We start from the raw sequence: 16086 nt of genomic DNA on the forward strand, positions 1-16086 counted from the left end.
GCCCGCAGCGGGAGGTTGTTCCGTTAGCGCTTCCGCTTTCGTCAGTGAAGTTCTTCTGCGGAACGTTTGTAGATCCCGTCGTGTTCTTCAAGCTATGTCGTTTGAGCACTGTGCTGATAGGCTGACGTAAGAAAACAGGACACGAAATATACAAGGCGAGAGTGCAAAGCACGGAGCTCTAGGCAAAGGCGGTCCGAACCGCAGCAAAGCCGGAGGTCGACATGTCCAAATAGACCAAATCAGAAACTAAGCAGAGAAAAACGGCATCTGTAGAGAAAGAAAACAGATGGAGGAAAAGAAAGAAAGAACAGGAGGATCCCCTCCCCCCATAGAGGGTCTGTTATCCCCAGATCGAGTGCGTCCAGTGGAATCCATGTGTTGGCAGCCCCAACTGATGACAAAACACGAAGCAAGCATCTGGAGGAAGCTCAAACCCTTCATGCGTTGCCACAGTTACTAGCGAGTGGTTTGCAAGCACAGGCACGTCTGCTGCAAGTACAGCGCCGTCAGGAGACAGGGGTTGCTGGCCCATTCCCCACGCTCGGTGGCTGGGCATCACCGCCCTGGAGTACGGCCGATAGAAAACGGCGGCTGCCATTTGCGCCGCCCGGCAACTCATACTTACCTGGCAGGGGAGATACCATGATCAAGAAGGTGGTTCACCCAGGGCGAGGCTTGGCCATTGCACTCCGGCCACGCTGACCCCTGCGAATTCCCCAAATGTGGGAATCTCGACTGCATAATTTCTGGTAGTGGGGGACTGCGTTCGCGCTCTCCCCTTAGCACAGTGGTTCAAGACAGAGTTCAGGCGGTAGCGTCGGACCCGGCTGGAGCGTCGCTTCCCTCTCTTCCTCGCCCTTGGGCCAGCCTCTTTTGCTCCCGTTGAGCTGCGCGCGCCTGTGGAAGGCCTGCCCAACCGTCGCTAGAAGAGTCTGTTCAGACGCCGAAAACTACTCGAAAGGTCCCCCCTCAAAGCGGTTTGACCAGGTGAAGGAACACGCAAAGAGAGCCCCCGGTGGCTTTTGTCCGCCAAGCGAGTGTGCCCTGTGGAACGTCAGGATTCTATTTGCCGGCCTGCCGCTGTTACTGACGGAACGAATGCAGACCGTGTGAAAGGTCATCATTTTATCTGCCGTTAAGTAAGCGAACGCTTCTGCTCGGATCAGAGGTAACTCTGTTTCAAGAACTGCAATCTTTTGCAGACGTCTGTGGCGTTTTGGGCAGAGGGACGGTTCTAAACCAATCTGAACCAGAGGCAATTTCGCAGCCAGCCGTCGGTGGTTTCCCGTCTCAGGAATGTAAGGTGCCCGCAGCGGGAGGTTGTTCCGTTAGCGCTTCCGCTTTCGTCAGTGAAGTTCTTCTGCGGAACGTTTGTAGATCCCGTCGTGTTCTTCAAGCTATGTCGTTTGAGCACTGTGCTGATAGGCTGACGTAAGAAAACAGGACACGAAATATACAAGGCGAGAGTGCAAAGCACGGAGCTCTAGGCAAAGGCGGTCCGAACCGCAGCAAAGCCGGAGGTCGACATGTCCAAATAGACCAAATCAGAAACTAAGCAGAGAAAAACGGCATCTGTAGAGAAAGAAAACAGATGGAGGAAAAGAAAGAAAGAACAGGAGGATCCCCTCCCCCCATAGAGGGTCTGTTATCCCCAGATCGAGTGCGTCCAGTGGAATCCATGTGTTGGCAGCCCCAACTGATGACAAAACACGAAGCAAGCATCTGGAGGAAGCTCAAACCCTTCATGCGTTGCCACAGTTACTAGCGAGTGGTTTGCAAGCACAGGCACGTCTGCTGCAAGTACAGCGCCGTCAGGAGACAGGGGTTGCTGGCCCATTCCCCACGCTCGGTGGCTGGGCATCACCGCCCTGGAGTACGGCCGATAGAAAACGGCGGCTGCCATTTGCGCCGCCCGGCAACTCATACTTACCTGGCAGGGGAGATACCATGATCAAGAAGGTGGTTCACCCAGGGCGAGGCTTGGCCATTGCACTCCGGCCACGCTGACCCCTGCGAATTCCCCAAATGTGGGAATCTCGACTGCATAATTTCTGGTAGTGGGGGACTGCGTTCGCGCTCTCCCCTGAGCACAGTGGTTCAAGACAGAGTTCAGGCGGTAGCGTCGGACCCGGCTGGAGCGTCGCTTCCCTCTCTTCCTCGCCCTTGGGCCAGCCTCTTTTGCTCCCGTTGAGCTGCGCGCGCCTGTGGAAGGCCTGCCCAACCGTCGCTAGAAGAGTCTGTTCAGACGCCGAAAACTACTCGAAAGGTCCCCCCTCAAAGCGGTTTGACCAGGTGAAGGAACACGCAAAGAGAGCCCCCGGTGGCTTTTGTCCGCCAAGCGAGTGTGCCCTGTGGAACGTCAGGATTCTATTTGCCGGCCTGCCGCTGTTACTGACGGAACGAATGCAGACCGTGTGAAAGGTCATCATTTTATCTGCCGTTAAGTAAGCGAACGCTTCTGCTCGGATCAGAGGTAACTCTGTTTCAAGAACTGCAATCTTTTGCAGACGTCTGTGGCGTTTTGGGCAGAGGGACGGTTCTAAACCAATCTGAACCAGAGGCAATTTCGCAGCCAGCCGTCGGTGGTTTCCCGTCTCAGGAATGTAAGGTGCCCGCAGCGGGAGGTTGTTCCGTTAGCGCTTCCGCTTTCGTCAGTGAAGTTCTTCTGCGGAACGTTTGTAGATCCCGTCGTGTTCTTCAAGCTATGTCGTTTGAGCACTGTGCTGATAGGCTGACGTAAGAAAACAGGACACGAAATATACAAGGCGAGAGTGCAAAGCACGGAGCTCTAGGCAAAGGCGGTCCGAACCGCAGCAAAGCCGGAGGTCGACATGTCCAAATAGACCAAATCAGAAACTAAGCAGAGAAAAACGGCATCTGTAGAGAAAGAAAACAGATGGAGGAAAAGAAAGAAAGAACAGGAGGATCCCCTCCCCCCATAGAGGGTCTGTTATCCCCAGATCGAGTGCGTCCAGTGGAATCCATGTGTTGGCAGCCCCAACTGATGACAAAACACGAAGCAAGCATCTGGAGGAAGCTCAAACCCTTCATGCGTTGCCACAGTTACTAGCGAGTGGTTTGCAAGCACAGGCACGTCTGCTGCAAGTACAGCGCCGTCAGGAGACAGGGGTTGCTGGCCCATTCCCCACGCTCGGTGGCTGGGCATCACCGCCCTGGAGTACGGCCGATAGAAAACGGCGGCTGCCATTTGCGCCGCCCGGCAACTCATACTTACCTGGCAGGGGAGATACCATGATCAAGAAGGTGGTTCACCCAGGGCGAGGCTTGGCCATTGCACTCCGGCCACGCTGACCCCTGCGAATTCCCCAAATGTGGGAATCTCGACTGCATAATTTCTGGTAGTGGGGGACTGCGTTCGCGCTCTCCCCTGAGCACAGTGGTTCAAGACAGAGTTCAGGCGGTAGCGTCGGACCCGGCTGGAGCGTCGCTTCCCTCTCTTCCTCGCCCTTGGGCCAGCCTCTTTTGCTCCCGTTGAGCTGCGCGCGCCTGTGGAAGGCCTGCCCAACCGTCGCTAGAAGAGTCTGTTCAGACGCCGAAAACTACTCGAAAGGTCCCCCCTCAAAGCGGTTTGACCAGGTGAAGGAACACGCAAAGAGAGCCCCCGGTGGCTTTTGTCCGCCAAGCGAGTGTGCCCTGTGGAACGTCAGGATTCTATTTGCCGGCCTGCCGCTGTTACTGACGGAACGAATGCAGACCGTGTGAAAGGTCATCATTTTATCTGCCGTTAAGTAAGCGAACGCTTCTGCTCGGATCAGAGGTAACTCTGTTTCAAGAACTGCAATCTTTTGCAGACGTCTGTGGCGTTTTGGGCAGAGGGACGGTTCTAAACCAATCTGAACCAGAGGCAATTTCGCAGCCAGCCGTCGGTGGTTTCCCGTCTCAGGAATGTAAGGTGCCCGCAGCGGGAGGTTGTTCCGTTAGCGCTTCCGCTTTCGTCAGTGAAGTTCTTCTGCGGAACGTTTGTAGATCCCGTCGTGTTCTTCAAGCTATGTCGTTTGAGCACTGTGCTGATAGGCTGACGTAAGAAAACAGGACACGAAATATACAAGGCGAGAGTGCAAAGCACGGAGCTCTAGGCAAAGGCGGTCCGAACCGCAGCAAAGCCGGAGGTCGACATGTCCAAATAGACCAAATCAGAAACTAAGCAGAGAAAAACGGCATCTGTAGAGAAAGAAAACAGATGGAGGAAAAGAAAGAAAGAACAGGAGGATCCCCTCCCCCCATAGAGGGTCTGTTATCCCCAGATCGAGTGCGTCCAGTGGAATCCATGTGTTGGCAGCCCCAACTGATGACAAAACACGAAGCAAGCATCTGGAGGAAGCTCAAACCCTTCATGCGTTGCCACAGTTACTAGCGAGTGGTTTGCAAGCACAGGCACGTCTGCTGCAAGTACAGCGCCGTCAGGAGACAGGGGTTGCTGGCCCATTCCCCACGCTCGGTGGCTGGGCATCACCGCCCTGGAGTACGGCCGATAGAAAACGGCGGCTGCCATTTGCGCCGCCCGGCAACTCATACTTACCTGGCAGGGGAGATACCATGATCAAGAAGGTGGTTCACCCAGGGCGAGGCTTGGCCATTGCACTCCGGCCACGCTGACCCCTGCGAATTCCCCAAATGTGGGAATCTCGACTGCATAATTTCTGGTAGTGGGGGACTGCGTTCGCGCTCTCCCCTTAGCACAGTGGTTCAAGACAGAGTTCAGGCGGTAGCGTCGGACCCGGCTGGAGCGTCGCTTCCCTCTCTTCCTCGCCCTTGGGCCAGCCTCTTTTGCTCCCGTTGAGCTGCGCGCGCCTGTGGAAGGCCTGCCCAACCGTCGCTAGAAGAGTCTGTTCAGACGCCGAAAACTACTCGAAAGGTCCCCCCTCAAAGCGGTTTGACCAGGTGAAGGAACACGCAAAGAGAGCCCCCGGTGGCTTTTGTCCGCCAAGCGAGTGTGCCCTGTGGAACGTCAGGATTCTATTTGCCGGCCTGCCGCTGTTACTGACGGAACGAATGCAGACCGTGTGAAAGGTCATCATTTTATCTGCCGTTAAGTAAGCGAACGCTTCTGCTCGGATCAGAGGTAACTCTGTTTCAAGAACTGCAATCTTTTGCAGACGTCTGTGGCGTTTTGGGCAGAGGGACGGTTCTAAACCAATCTGAACCAGAGGCAATTTCGCAGCCAGCCGTCGGTGGTTTCCCGTCTCAGGAATGTAAGGTGCCCGCAGCGGGAGGTTGTTCCGTTAGCGCTTCCGCTTTCGTCAGTGAAGTTCTTCTGCGGAACGTTTGTAGATCCCGTCGTGTTCTTCAAGCTATGTCGTTTGAGCACTGTGCTGATAGGCTGACGTAAGAAAACAGGACACGAAATATACAAGGCGAGAGTGCAAAGCACGGAGCTCTAGGCAAAGGCGGTCCGAACCGCAGCAAAGCCGGAGGTCGACATGTCCAAATAGACCAAATCAGAAACTAAGCAGAGAAAAACGGCATCTGTAGAGAAAGAAAACAGATGGAGGAAAAGAAAGAAAGAACAGGAGGATCCCCTCCCCCCATAGAGGGTCTGTTATCCCCAGATCGAGTGCGTCCAGTGGAATCCATGTGTTGGCAGCCCCAACTGATGACAAAACACGAAGCAAGCATCTGGAGGAAGCTCAAACCCTTCATGCGTTGCCACAGTTACTAGCGAGTGGTTTGCAAGCACAGGCACGTCTGCTGCAAGTACAGCGCCGTCAGGAGACAGGGGTTGCTGGCCCATTCCCCACGCTCGGTGGCTGGGCATCACCGCCCTGGAGTACGGCCGATAGAAAACGGCGGCTGCCATTTGCGCCGCCCGGCAACTCATACTTACCTGGCAGGGGAGATACCATGATCAAGAAGGTGGTTCACCCAGGGCGAGGCTTGGCCATTGCACTCCGGCCACGCTGACCCCTGCGAATTCCCCAAATGTGGGAATCTCGACTGCATAATTTCTGGTAGTGGGGGACTGCGTTCGCGCTCTCCCCTGAGCACAGTGGTTCAAGACAGAGTTCAGGCGGTAGCGTCGGACCCGGCTGGAGCGTCGCTTCCCTCTCTTCCTCGCCCTTGGGCCAGCCTCTTTTGCTCCCGTTGAGCTGCGCGCGCCTGTGGAAGGCCTGCCCAACCGTCGCTAGAAGAGTCTGTTCAGACGCCGAAAACTACTCGAAAGGTCCCCCCTCAAAGCGGTTTGACCAGGTGAAGGAACACGCAAAGAGAGCCCCCGGTGGCTTTTGTCCGCCAAGCGAGTGTGCCCTGTGGAACGTCAGGATTCTATTTGCCGGCCTGCCGCTGTTACTGACGGAACGAATGCAGACCGTGTGAAAGGTCATCATTTTATCTGCCGTTAAGTAAGCGAACGCTTCTGCTCGGATCAGAGGTAACTCTGTTTCAAGAACTGCAATCTTTTGCAGACGTCTGTGGCGTTTTGGGCAGAGGGACGGTTCTAAACCAATCTGAACCAGAGGCAATTTCGCAGCCAGCCGTCGGTGGTTTCCCGTCTCAGGAATGTAAGGTGCCCGCAGCGGGAGGTTGTTCCGTTAGCGCTTCCGCTTTCGTCAGTGAAGTTCTTCTGCGGAACGTTTGTAGATCCCGTCGTGTTCTTCAAGCTATGTCGTTTGAGCACTGTGCTGATAGGCTGACGTAAGAAAACAGGACACGAAATATACAAGGCGAGAGTGCAAAGCACGGAGCTCTAGGCAAAGGCGGTCCGAACCGCAGCAAAGCCGGAGGTCGACATGTCCAAATAGACCAAATCAGAAACTAAGCAGAGAAAAACGGCATCTGTAGAGAAAGAAAACAGATGGAGGAAAAGAAAGAAAGAACAGGAGGATCCCCTCCCCCCATAGAGGGTCTGTTATCCCCAGATCGAGTGCGTCCAGTGGAATCCATGTGTTGGCAGCCCCAACTGATGACAAAACACGAAGCAAGCATCTGGAGGAAGCTCAAACCCTTCATGCGTTGCCACAGTTACTAGCGAGTGGTTTGCAAGCACAGGCACGTCTGCTGCAAGTACAGCGCCGTCAGGAGACAGGGGTTGCTGGCCCATTCCCCACGCTCGGTGGCTGGGCATCACCGCCCTGGAGTACGGCCGATAGAAAACGGCGGCTGCCATTTGCGCCGCCCGGCAACTCATACTTACCTGGCAGGGGAGATACCATGATCAAGAAGGTGGTTCACCCAGGGCGAGGCTTGGCCATTGCACTCCGGCCACGCTGACCCCTGCGAATTCCCCAAATGTGGGAATCTCGACTGCATAATTTCTGGTAGTGGGGGACTGCGTTCGCGCTCTCCCCTGAGCACAGTGGTTCAAGACAGAGTTCAGGCGGTAGCGTCGGACCCGGCTGGAGCGTCGCTTCCCTCTCTTCCTCGCCCTTGGGCCAGCCTCTTTTGCTCCCGTTGAGCTGCGCGCGCCTGTGGAAGGCCTGCCCAACCGTCGCTAGAAGAGTCTGTTCAGACGCCGAAAACTACTCGAAAGGTCCCCCCTCAAAGCGGTTTGACCAGGTGAAGGAACACGCAAAGAGAGCCCCCGGTGGCTTTTGTCCGCCAAGCGAGTGTGCCCTGTGGAACGTCAGGATTCTATTTGCCGGCCTGCCGCTGTTACTGACGGAACGAATGCAGACCGTGTGAAAGGTCATCATTTTATCTGCCGTTAAGTAAGCGAACGCTTCTGCTCGGATCAGAGGTAACTCTGTTTCAAGAACTGCAATCTTTTGCAGACGTCTGTGGCGTTTTGGGCAGAGGGACGGTTCTAAACCAATCTGAACCAGAGGCAATTTCGCAGCCAGCCGTCGGTGGTTTCCCGTCTCAGGAATGTAAGGTGCCCGCAGCGGGAGGTTGTTCCGTTAGCGCTTCCGCTTTCGTCAGTGAAGTTCTTCTGCGGAACGTTTGTAGATCCCGTCGTGTTCTTCAAGCTATGTCGTTTGAGCACTGTGCTGATAGGCTGACGTAAGAAAACAGGACACGAAATATACAAGGCGAGAGTGCAAAGCACGGAGCTCTAGGCAAAGGCGGTCCGAACCGCAGCAAAGCCGGAGGTCGACATGTCCAAATAGACCAAATCAGAAACTAAGCAGAGAAAAACGGCATCTGTAGAGAAAGAAAACAGATGGAGGAAAAGAAAGAAAGAACAGGAGGATCCCCTCCCCCCATAGAGGGTCTGTTATCCCCAGATCGAGTGCGTCCAGTGGAATCCATGTGTTGGCAGCCCCAACTGATGACAAAACACGAAGCAAGCATCTGGAGGAAGCTCAAACCCTTCATGCGTTGCCACAGTTACTAGCGAGTGGTTTGCAAGCACAGGCACGTCTGCTGCAAGTACAGCGCCGTCAGGAGACAGGGGTTGCTGGCCCATTCCCCACGCTCGGTGGCTGGGCATCACCGCCCTGGAGTACGGCCGATAGAAAACGGCGGCTGCCATTTGCGCCGCCCGGCAACTCATACTTACCTGGCAGGGGAGATACCATGATCAAGAAGGTGGTTCACCCAGGGCGAGGCTTGGCCATTGCACTCCGGCCACGCTGACCCCTGCGAATTCCCCAAATGTGGGAATCTCGACTGCATAATTTCTGGTAGTGGGGGACTGCGTTCGCGCTCTCCCCTGAGCACAGTGGTTCAAGACAGAGTTCAGGCGGTAGCGTCGGACCCGGCTGGAGCGTCGCTTCCCTCTCTTCCTCGCCCTTGGGCCAGCCTCTTTTGCTCCCGTTGAGCTGCGCGCGCCTGTGGAAGGCCTGCCCAACCGTCGCTAGAAGAGTCTGTTCAGACGCCGAAAACTACTCGAAAGGTCCCCCCTCAAAGCGGTTTGACCAGGTGAAGGAACACGCAAAGAGAGCCCCCGGTGGCTTTTGTCCGCCAAGCGAGTGTGCCCTGTGGAACGTCAGGATTCTATTTGCCGGCCTGCCGCTGTTACTGACGGAACGAATGCAGACCGTGTGAAAGGTCATCATTTTATCTGCCGTTAAGTAAGCGAACGCTTCTGCTCGGATCAGAGGTAACTCTGTTTCAAGAACTGCAATCTTTTGCAGACGTCTGTGGCGTTTTGGGCAGAGGGACGGTTCTAAACCAATCTGAACCAGAGGCAATTTCGCAGCCAGCCGTCGGTGGTTTCCCGTCTCAGGAATGTAAGGTGCCCGCAGCGGGAGGTTGTTCCGTTAGCGCTTCCGCTTTCGTCAGTGAAGTTCTTCTGCGGAACGTTTGTAGATCCCGTCGTGTTCTTCAAGCTATGTCGTTTGAGCACTGTGCTGATAGGCTGACGTAAGAAAACAGGACACGAAATATACAAGGCGAGAGTGCAAAGCACGGAGCTCTAGGCAAAGGCGGTCCGAACCGCAGCAAAGCCGGAGGTCGACATGTCCAAATAGACCAAATCAGAAACTAAGCAGAGAAAAACGGCATCTGTAGAGAAAGAAAACAGATGGAGGAAAAGAAAGAAAGAACAGGAGGATCCCCTCCCCCCATAGAGGGTCTGTTATCCCCAGATCGAGTGCGTCCAGTGGAATCCATGTGTTGGCAGCCCCAACTGATGACAAAACACGAAGCAAGCATCTGGAGGAAGCTCAAACCCTTCATGCGTTGCCACAGTTACTAGCGAGTGGTTTGCAAGCACAGGCACGTCTGCTGCAAGTACAGCGCCGTCAGGAGACAGGGGTTGCTGGCCCATTCCCCACGCTCGGTGGCTGGGCATCACCGCCCTGGAGTACGGCCGATAGAAAACGGCGGCTGCCATTTGCGCCGCCCGGCAACTCATACTTACCTGGCAGGGGAGATACCATGATCAAGAAGGTGGTTCACCCAGGGCGAGGCTTGGCCATTGCACTCCGGCCACGCTGACCCCTGCGAATTCCCCAAATGTGGGAATCTCGACTGCATAATTTCTGGTAGTGGGGGACTGCGTTCGCGCTCTCCCCTGAGCACAGTGGTTCAAGACAGAGTTCAGGCGGTAGCGTCGGACCCGGCTGGAGCGTCGCTTCCCTCTCTTCCTCGCCCTTGGGCCAGCCTCTTTTGCTCCCGTTGAGCTGCGCGCGCCTGTGGAAGGCCTGCCCAACCGTCGCTAGAAGAGTCTGTTCAGACGCCGAAAACTACTCGAAAGGTCCCCCCTCAAAGCGGTTTGACCAGGTGAAGGAACACGCAAAGAGAGCCCCCGGTGGCTTTTGTCCGCCAAGCGAGTGTGCCCTGTGGAACGTCAGGATTCTATTTGCCGGCCTGCCGCTGTTACTGACGGAACGAATGCAGACCGTGTGAAAGGTCATCATTTTATCTGCCGTTAAGTAAGCGAACGCTTCTGCTCGGATCAGAGGTAACTCTGTTTCAAGAACTGCAATCTTTTGCAGACGTCTGTGGCGTTTTGGGCAGAGGGACGGTTCTAAACCAATCTGAACCAGAGGCAATTTCGCAGCCAGCCGTCGGTGGTTTCCCGTCTCAGGAATGTAAGGTGCCCGCAGCGGGAGGTTGTTCCGTTAGCGCTTCCGCTTTCGTCAGTGAAGTTCTTCTGCGGAACGTTTGTAGATCCCGTCGTGTTCTTCAAGCTATGTCGTTTGAGCACTGTGCTGATAGGCTGACGTAAGAAAACAGGACACGAAATATACAAGGCGAGAGTGCAAAGCACGGAGCTCTAGGCAAAGGCGGTCCGAACCGCAGCAAAGCCGGAGGTCGACATGTCCAAATAGACCAAATCAGAAACTAAGCAGAGAAAAACGGCATCTGTAGAGAAAGAAAACAGATGGAGGAAAAGAAAGAAAGAACAGGAGGATCCCCTCCCCCCATAGAGGGTCTGTTATCCCCAGATCGAGTGCGTCCAGTGGAATCCATGTGTTGGCAGCCCCAACTGATGACAAAACACGAAGCAAGCATCTGGAGGAAGCTCAAACCCTTCATGCGTTGCCACAGTTACTAGCGAGTGGTTTGCAAGCACAGGCACGTCTGCTGCAAGTACAGCGCCGTCAGGAGACAGGGGTTGCTGGCCCATTCCCCACGCTCGGTGGCTGGGCATCACCGCCCTGGAGTACGGCCGATAGAAAACGGCGGCTGCCATTTGCGCCGCCCGGCAACTCATACTTACCTGGCAGGGGAGATACCATGATCAAGAAGGTGGTTCACCCAGGGCGAGGCTTGGCCATTGCACTCCGGCCACGCTGACCCCTGCGAATTCCCCAAATGTGGGAATCTCGACTGCATAATTTCTGGTAGTGGGGGACTGCGTTCGCGCTCTCCCCTGAGCACAGTGGTTCAAGACAGAGTTCAGGCGGTAGCGTCGGACCCGGCTGGAGCGTCGCTTCCCTCTCTTCCTCGCCCTTGGGCCAGCCTCTTTTGCTCCCGTTGAGCTGCGCGCGCCTGTGGAAGGCCTGCCCAACCGTCGCTAGAAGAGTCTGTTCAGACGCCGAAAACTACTCGAAAGGTCCCCCCTCAAAGCGGTTTGACCAGGTGAAGGAACACGCAAAGAGAGCCCCCGGTGGCTTTTGTCCGCCAAGCGAGTGTGCCCTGTGGAACGTCAGGATTCTATTTGCCGGCCTGCCGCTGTTACTGACGGAACGAATGCAGACCGTGTGAAAGGTCATCATTTTATCTGCCGTTAAGTAAGCGAACGCTTCTGCTCGGATCAGAGGTAACTCTGTTTCAAGAACTGCAATCTTTTGCAGACGTCTGTGGCGTTTTGGGCAGAGGGACGGTTCTAAACCAATCTGAACCAGAGGCAATTTCGCAGCCAGCCGTCGGTGGTTTCCCGTCTCAGGAATGTAAGGTGCCCGCAGCGGGAGGTTGTTCCGTTAGCGCTTCCGCTTTCGTCAGTGAAGTTCTTCTGCGGAACGTTTGTAGATCCCGTCGTGTTCTTCAAGCTATGTCGTTTGAGCACTGTGCTGATAGGCTGACGTAAGAAAACAGGACACGAAATATACAAGGCGAGAGTGCAAAGCACGGAGCTCTAGGCAAAGGCGGTCCGAACCGCAGCAAAGCCGGAGGTCGACATGTCCAAATAGACCAAATCAGAAACTAAGCAGAGAAAAACGGCATCTGTAGAGAAAGAAAACAGATGGAGGAAAAGAAAGAAAGAACAGGAGGATCCCCTCCCCCCATAGAGGGTCTGTTATCCCCAGATCGAGTGCGTCCAGTGGAATCCATGTGTTGGCAGCCCCAACTGATGACAAAACACGAAGCAAGCATCTGGAGGAAGCTCAAACCCTTCATGCGTTGCCACAGTTACTAGCGAGTGGTTTGCAAGCACAGGCACGTCTGCTGCAAGTACAGCGCCGTCAGGAGACAGGGGTTGCTGGCCCATTCCCCACGCTCGGTGGCTGGGCATCACCGCCCTGGAGTACGGCCGATAGAAAACGGCGGCTGCCATTTGCGCCGCCCGGCAACTCATACTTACCTGGCAGGGGAGATACCATGATCAAGAAGGTGGTTCACCCAGGGCGAGGCTTGGCCATTGCACTCCGGCCACGCTGACCCCTGCGAATTCCCCAAATGTGGGAATCTCGACTGCATAATTTCTGGTAGTGGGGGACTGCGTTCGCGCTCTCCCCTGAGCACAGTGGTTCAAGACAGAGTTCAGGCGGTAGCGTCGGACCCGGCTGGAGCGTCGCTTCCCTCTCTTCCTCGCCCTTGGGCCAGCCTCTTTTGCTCCCGTTGAGCTGCGCGCGCCTGTGGAAGGCCTGCCCAACCGTCGCTAGAAGAGTCTGTTCAGACGCCGAAAACTACTCGAAAGGTCCCCCCTCAAAGCGGTTTGACCAGGTGAAGGAACACGCAAAGAGAGCCCCCGGTGGCTTTTGTCCGCCAAGCGAGTGTGCCCTGTGGAACGTCAGGATTCTATTTGCCGGCCTGCCGCTGTTACTGACGGAACGAATGCAGACCGTGTGAAAGGTCATCATTTTATCTGCCGTTAAGTAAGCGAACGCTTCTGCTCGGATCAGAGGTAACTCTGTTTCAAGAACTGCAATCTTTTGCAGACGTCTGTGGCGTTTTGGGCAGAGGGACGGTTCTAAACCAATCTGAACCAGAGGCAATTTCGCAGCCAGCCGTCGGTGGTTTCCCGTCTCAGGAATGTAAGGTGCCCGCAGCGGGAGGTTGTTCCGTTAGCGCTTCCGCTTTCGTCAGTGAAGTTCTTCTGCGGAACGTTTGTAGATCCCGTCGTGTTCTTCAAGCTATGTCGTTTGAGCACTGTGCTGATAGGCTGACGTAAGAAAACAGGACACGAAATATACAAGGCGAGAGTGCAAAGCACGGAGCTCTAGGCAAAGGCGGTCCGAACCGCAGCAAAGCCGGAGGTCGACATGTCCAAATAGACCAAATCAGAAACTAAGCAGAGAAAAACGGCATCTGTAGAGAAAGAAAACAGATGGAGGAAAAGAAAGAAAGAACAGGAGGATCCCCTCCCCCCATAGAGGGTCTGTTATCCCCAGATCGAGTGCGTCCAGTGGAATCCATGTGTTGGCAGCCCCAACTGATGACAAAACACGAAGCAAGCATCTGGAGGAAGCTCAAACCCTTCATGCGTTGCCACAGTTACTAGCGAGTGGTTTGCAAGCACAGGCACGTCTGCTGCAAGTACAGCGCCGTCAGGAGACAGGGGTTGCTGGCCCATTCCCCACGCTCGGTGGCTGGGCATCACCGCCCTGGAGTACGGCCGATAGAAAACGGCGGCTGCCATTTGCGCCGCCCGGCAACTCATACTTACCTGGCAGGGGAGATACCATGATCAAGAAGGTGGTTCACCCAGGGCGAGGCTTGGCCATTGCACTCCGGCCACGCTGACCCCTGCGAATTCCCCAAATGTGGGAATCTCGACTGCATAATTTCTGGTAGTGGGGGACTGCGTTCGCGCTCTCCCCTGAGCACAGTGGTTCAAGACAGAGTTCAGGCGGTAGCGTCGGACCCGGCTGGAGCGTCGCTTCCCTCTCTTCCTCGCCCTTGGGCCAGCCTCTTTTGCTCCCGTTGAGCTGCGCGCGCCTGTGGAAGGCCTGCCCAACCGTCGCTAGAAGAGTCTGTTCAGACGCCGAAAACTACTCGAAAGGTCCCCCCTCAAAGCGGTTTGACCAGGTGAAGGAACACGCAAAGAGAGCCCCCGGTGGCTTTTGTCCGCCAAGCGAGTGTGCCCTGTGGAACGTCAGGATTCTATTTGCCGGCCTGCCGCTGTTACTGACGGAACGAATGCAGACCGTGTGAAAGGTCATCATTTTATCTGCCGTTAAGTAAGCGAACGCTTCTGCTCGGATCAGAGGTAACTCTGTTTCAAGAACTGCAATCTTTTGCAGACGTCTGTGGCGTTTTGGGCAGAGGGACGGTTCTAAACCAATCTGAACCAGAGGCAATTTCGCAGCCAGCCGTCGGTGGTTTCCCGTCTCAGGAATGTAAGGTGCCCGCAGCGGGAGGTTGTTCCGTTAGCGCTTCCGCTTTCGTCAGTGAAGTTCTTCTGCGGAACGTTTGTAGATCCCGTCGTGTTCTTCAAGCTATGTCGTTTGAGCACTGTGCTGATAGGCTGACGTAAGAAAACAGGACACGAAATATACAAGGCGAGAGTGCAAAGCACGGAGCTCTAGGCAAAGGCGGTCCGAACCGCAGCAAAGCCGGAGGTCGACATGTCCAAATAGACCAAATCAGAAACTAAGCAGAGAAAAACGGCATCTGTAGAGAAAGAAAACAGATGGAGGAAAAGAAAGAAAGAACAGGAGGATCCCCTCCCCCCATAGAGGGTCTGTTATCCCCAGATCGAGTGCGTCCAGTGGAATCCATGTGTTGGCAGCCCCAACTGATGACAAAACACGAAGCAAGCATCTGGAGGAAGCTCAAACCCTTCATGCGTTGCCACAGTTACTAGCGAGTGGTTTGCAAGCACAGGCACGTCTGCTGCAAGTACAGCGCCGTCAGGAGACAGGGGTTGCTGGCCCATTCCCCACGCTCGGTGGCTGGGCATCACCGCCCTGGAGTACGGCCGATAGAAAACGGCGGCTGCCATTTGCGCCGCCCGGCAACTCATACTTACCTGGCAGGGGAGATACCATGATCAAGAAGGTGGTTCACCCAGGGCGAGGCTTGGCCATTGCACTCCGGCCACGCTGACCCCTGCGAATTCCCCAAATGTGGGAATCTCGACTGCATAATTTCTGGTAGTGGGGGACTGCGTTCGCGCTCTCCCCTGAGCACAGTGGTTCAAGACAGAGTTCAGGCGGTAGCGTCGGACCCGGCTGGAGCGTCGCTTCCCTCTCTTCCTCGCCCTTGGGCCAGCCTCTTTTGCTCCCGTTGAGCTGCGCGCGCCTGTGGAAGGCCTGCCCAACCGTCGCTAGAAGAGTCTGTTCAGACGCCGAAAACTACTCGAAAGGTCCCCCCTCAAAGCGGTTTGACCAGGTGAAGGAACACGCAAAGAGAGCCCCCGGTGGCTTTTGTCCGCCAAGCGAGTGTGCCCTGTGGAACGTCAGGATTCTATTTGCCGGCCTGCCGCTGTTACTGACGGAACGAATGCAGACCGTGTGAAAGGTCATCATTTTATCTGCCGTTAAGTAAGCGAACGCTTCTGCTCGGATCAGAGGTAACTCTGTTTCAAGAACTGCAATCTTTTGCAGACGTCTGTGGCGTTTTGGGCAGAGGGACGGTTCTAAACCAATCTGAACCAGAGGCAATTTCGCAGCCAGCCGTCGGTGGTTTCCCGTCTCAGGAATGTAAGGTGCCCGCAGCGGGAGGTTGTTCCGTTAGCGCTTCCGCTTTCGTCAGTGAAGTTCTTCTGCGGAACGTTTGTAGATCCCGTCGTGTTCTTCAAGCTATGTCGTTTGAGCACTGTGCTGATAGGCTGACGTAAGAAAACAGGACACGAAATATACAAGGCGAGAGTGCAAAGCACGGAGCTCTAGGCAAAGGCGGTCCGAACCGCAGCAAAGCCGGAGGTCGACATGTCCAAATAGACCAAATCAGAAACTAAGCAGAGAAAAACGGCATCTGTAGAGAAAGAAAACAGATGGAGGAAAAGAAAGAAAGAACAGGAGGATCCCCTCCCCCCATAGAGGGTCTGTTATCCCCAGATCGAGTGCGTCCAGTGGAATCCATGTGTTGGCAGCCCCAACTGATGACAAAACACGAAGCAAGCATCTGGAGGAA

General features: G+C 55.2%; 12 non-coding genes across 12 annotated transcripts; all 12 read left to right on the plus strand.

Annotated features, from left to right (window-relative positions):
* The first annotated feature begins 617 nt into the window (after window positions 1-617).
* LOC137494369 (U1 spliceosomal RNA) lies at window positions 618-781 on the plus strand. The gene has a single exon (XR_011014329.2). It is a non-coding gene; the product is annotated as a U1 spliceosomal RNA (small nuclear RNA).
* A 1141-nt stretch (window positions 782-1922) lies between these two features.
* Window positions 1923-2086, plus strand: LOC137494396 (U1 spliceosomal RNA). The gene has a single exon (XR_011014356.2). It is a non-coding gene; the product is annotated as a U1 spliceosomal RNA (small nuclear RNA).
* A 1141-nt stretch (window positions 2087-3227) lies between these two features.
* LOC137494440 (U1 spliceosomal RNA) lies at window positions 3228-3391 on the plus strand. Its single transcript, XR_011014398.2, has one exon. It is a non-coding gene; the product is annotated as a U1 spliceosomal RNA (small nuclear RNA).
* A 1141-nt stretch (window positions 3392-4532) lies between these two features.
* Window positions 4533-4696, plus strand: LOC137494223 (U1 spliceosomal RNA). The gene has a single exon (XR_011014183.2). It is a non-coding gene; the product is annotated as a U1 spliceosomal RNA (small nuclear RNA).
* A 1141-nt stretch (window positions 4697-5837) lies between these two features.
* Window positions 5838-6001, plus strand: LOC137494368 (U1 spliceosomal RNA). Its single transcript, XR_011014328.2, has one exon. It is a non-coding gene; the product is annotated as a U1 spliceosomal RNA (small nuclear RNA).
* A 1141-nt stretch (window positions 6002-7142) lies between these two features.
* On the plus strand, window positions 7143-7306 carry LOC137494366 (U1 spliceosomal RNA). The gene has a single exon (XR_011014326.2). It is a non-coding gene; the product is annotated as a U1 spliceosomal RNA (small nuclear RNA).
* Window positions 7307-8447: 1141 nt separating this feature from the next.
* LOC137494222 (U1 spliceosomal RNA) lies at window positions 8448-8611 on the plus strand. Its single transcript, XR_011014182.1, has one exon. It is a non-coding gene; the product is annotated as a U1 spliceosomal RNA (small nuclear RNA).
* Window positions 8612-9752: 1141 nt separating this feature from the next.
* On the plus strand, window positions 9753-9916 carry LOC137494220 (U1 spliceosomal RNA). Its single transcript, XR_011014180.1, has one exon. It is a non-coding gene; the product is annotated as a U1 spliceosomal RNA (small nuclear RNA).
* Window positions 9917-11057: 1141 nt separating this feature from the next.
* On the plus strand, window positions 11058-11221 carry LOC141384028 (U1 spliceosomal RNA). Its single transcript, XR_012405077.1, has one exon. It is a non-coding gene; the product is annotated as a U1 spliceosomal RNA (small nuclear RNA).
* Window positions 11222-12362: 1141 nt separating this feature from the next.
* Window positions 12363-12526, plus strand: LOC141384030 (U1 spliceosomal RNA). The gene has a single exon (XR_012405079.1). It is a non-coding gene; the product is annotated as a U1 spliceosomal RNA (small nuclear RNA).
* A 1141-nt stretch (window positions 12527-13667) lies between these two features.
* LOC137494217 (U1 spliceosomal RNA) lies at window positions 13668-13831 on the plus strand. Its single transcript, XR_011014177.1, has one exon. It is a non-coding gene; the product is annotated as a U1 spliceosomal RNA (small nuclear RNA).
* Window positions 13832-14972: 1141 nt separating this feature from the next.
* On the plus strand, window positions 14973-15136 carry LOC141384031 (U1 spliceosomal RNA). Its single transcript, XR_012405080.1, has one exon. It is a non-coding gene; the product is annotated as a U1 spliceosomal RNA (small nuclear RNA).
* Window positions 15137-16086: the final 950 nt, after the last annotated feature.

This window comes from Danio rerio, chromosome 4 (genome assembly GCF_049306965.1).
Source record: "Danio rerio strain Tuebingen ecotype United States chromosome 4, GRCz12tu, whole genome shotgun sequence".
Classification (NCBI taxonomy): Eukaryota; Metazoa; Chordata; class Actinopteri; order Cypriniformes; family Danionidae; genus Danio; species Danio rerio.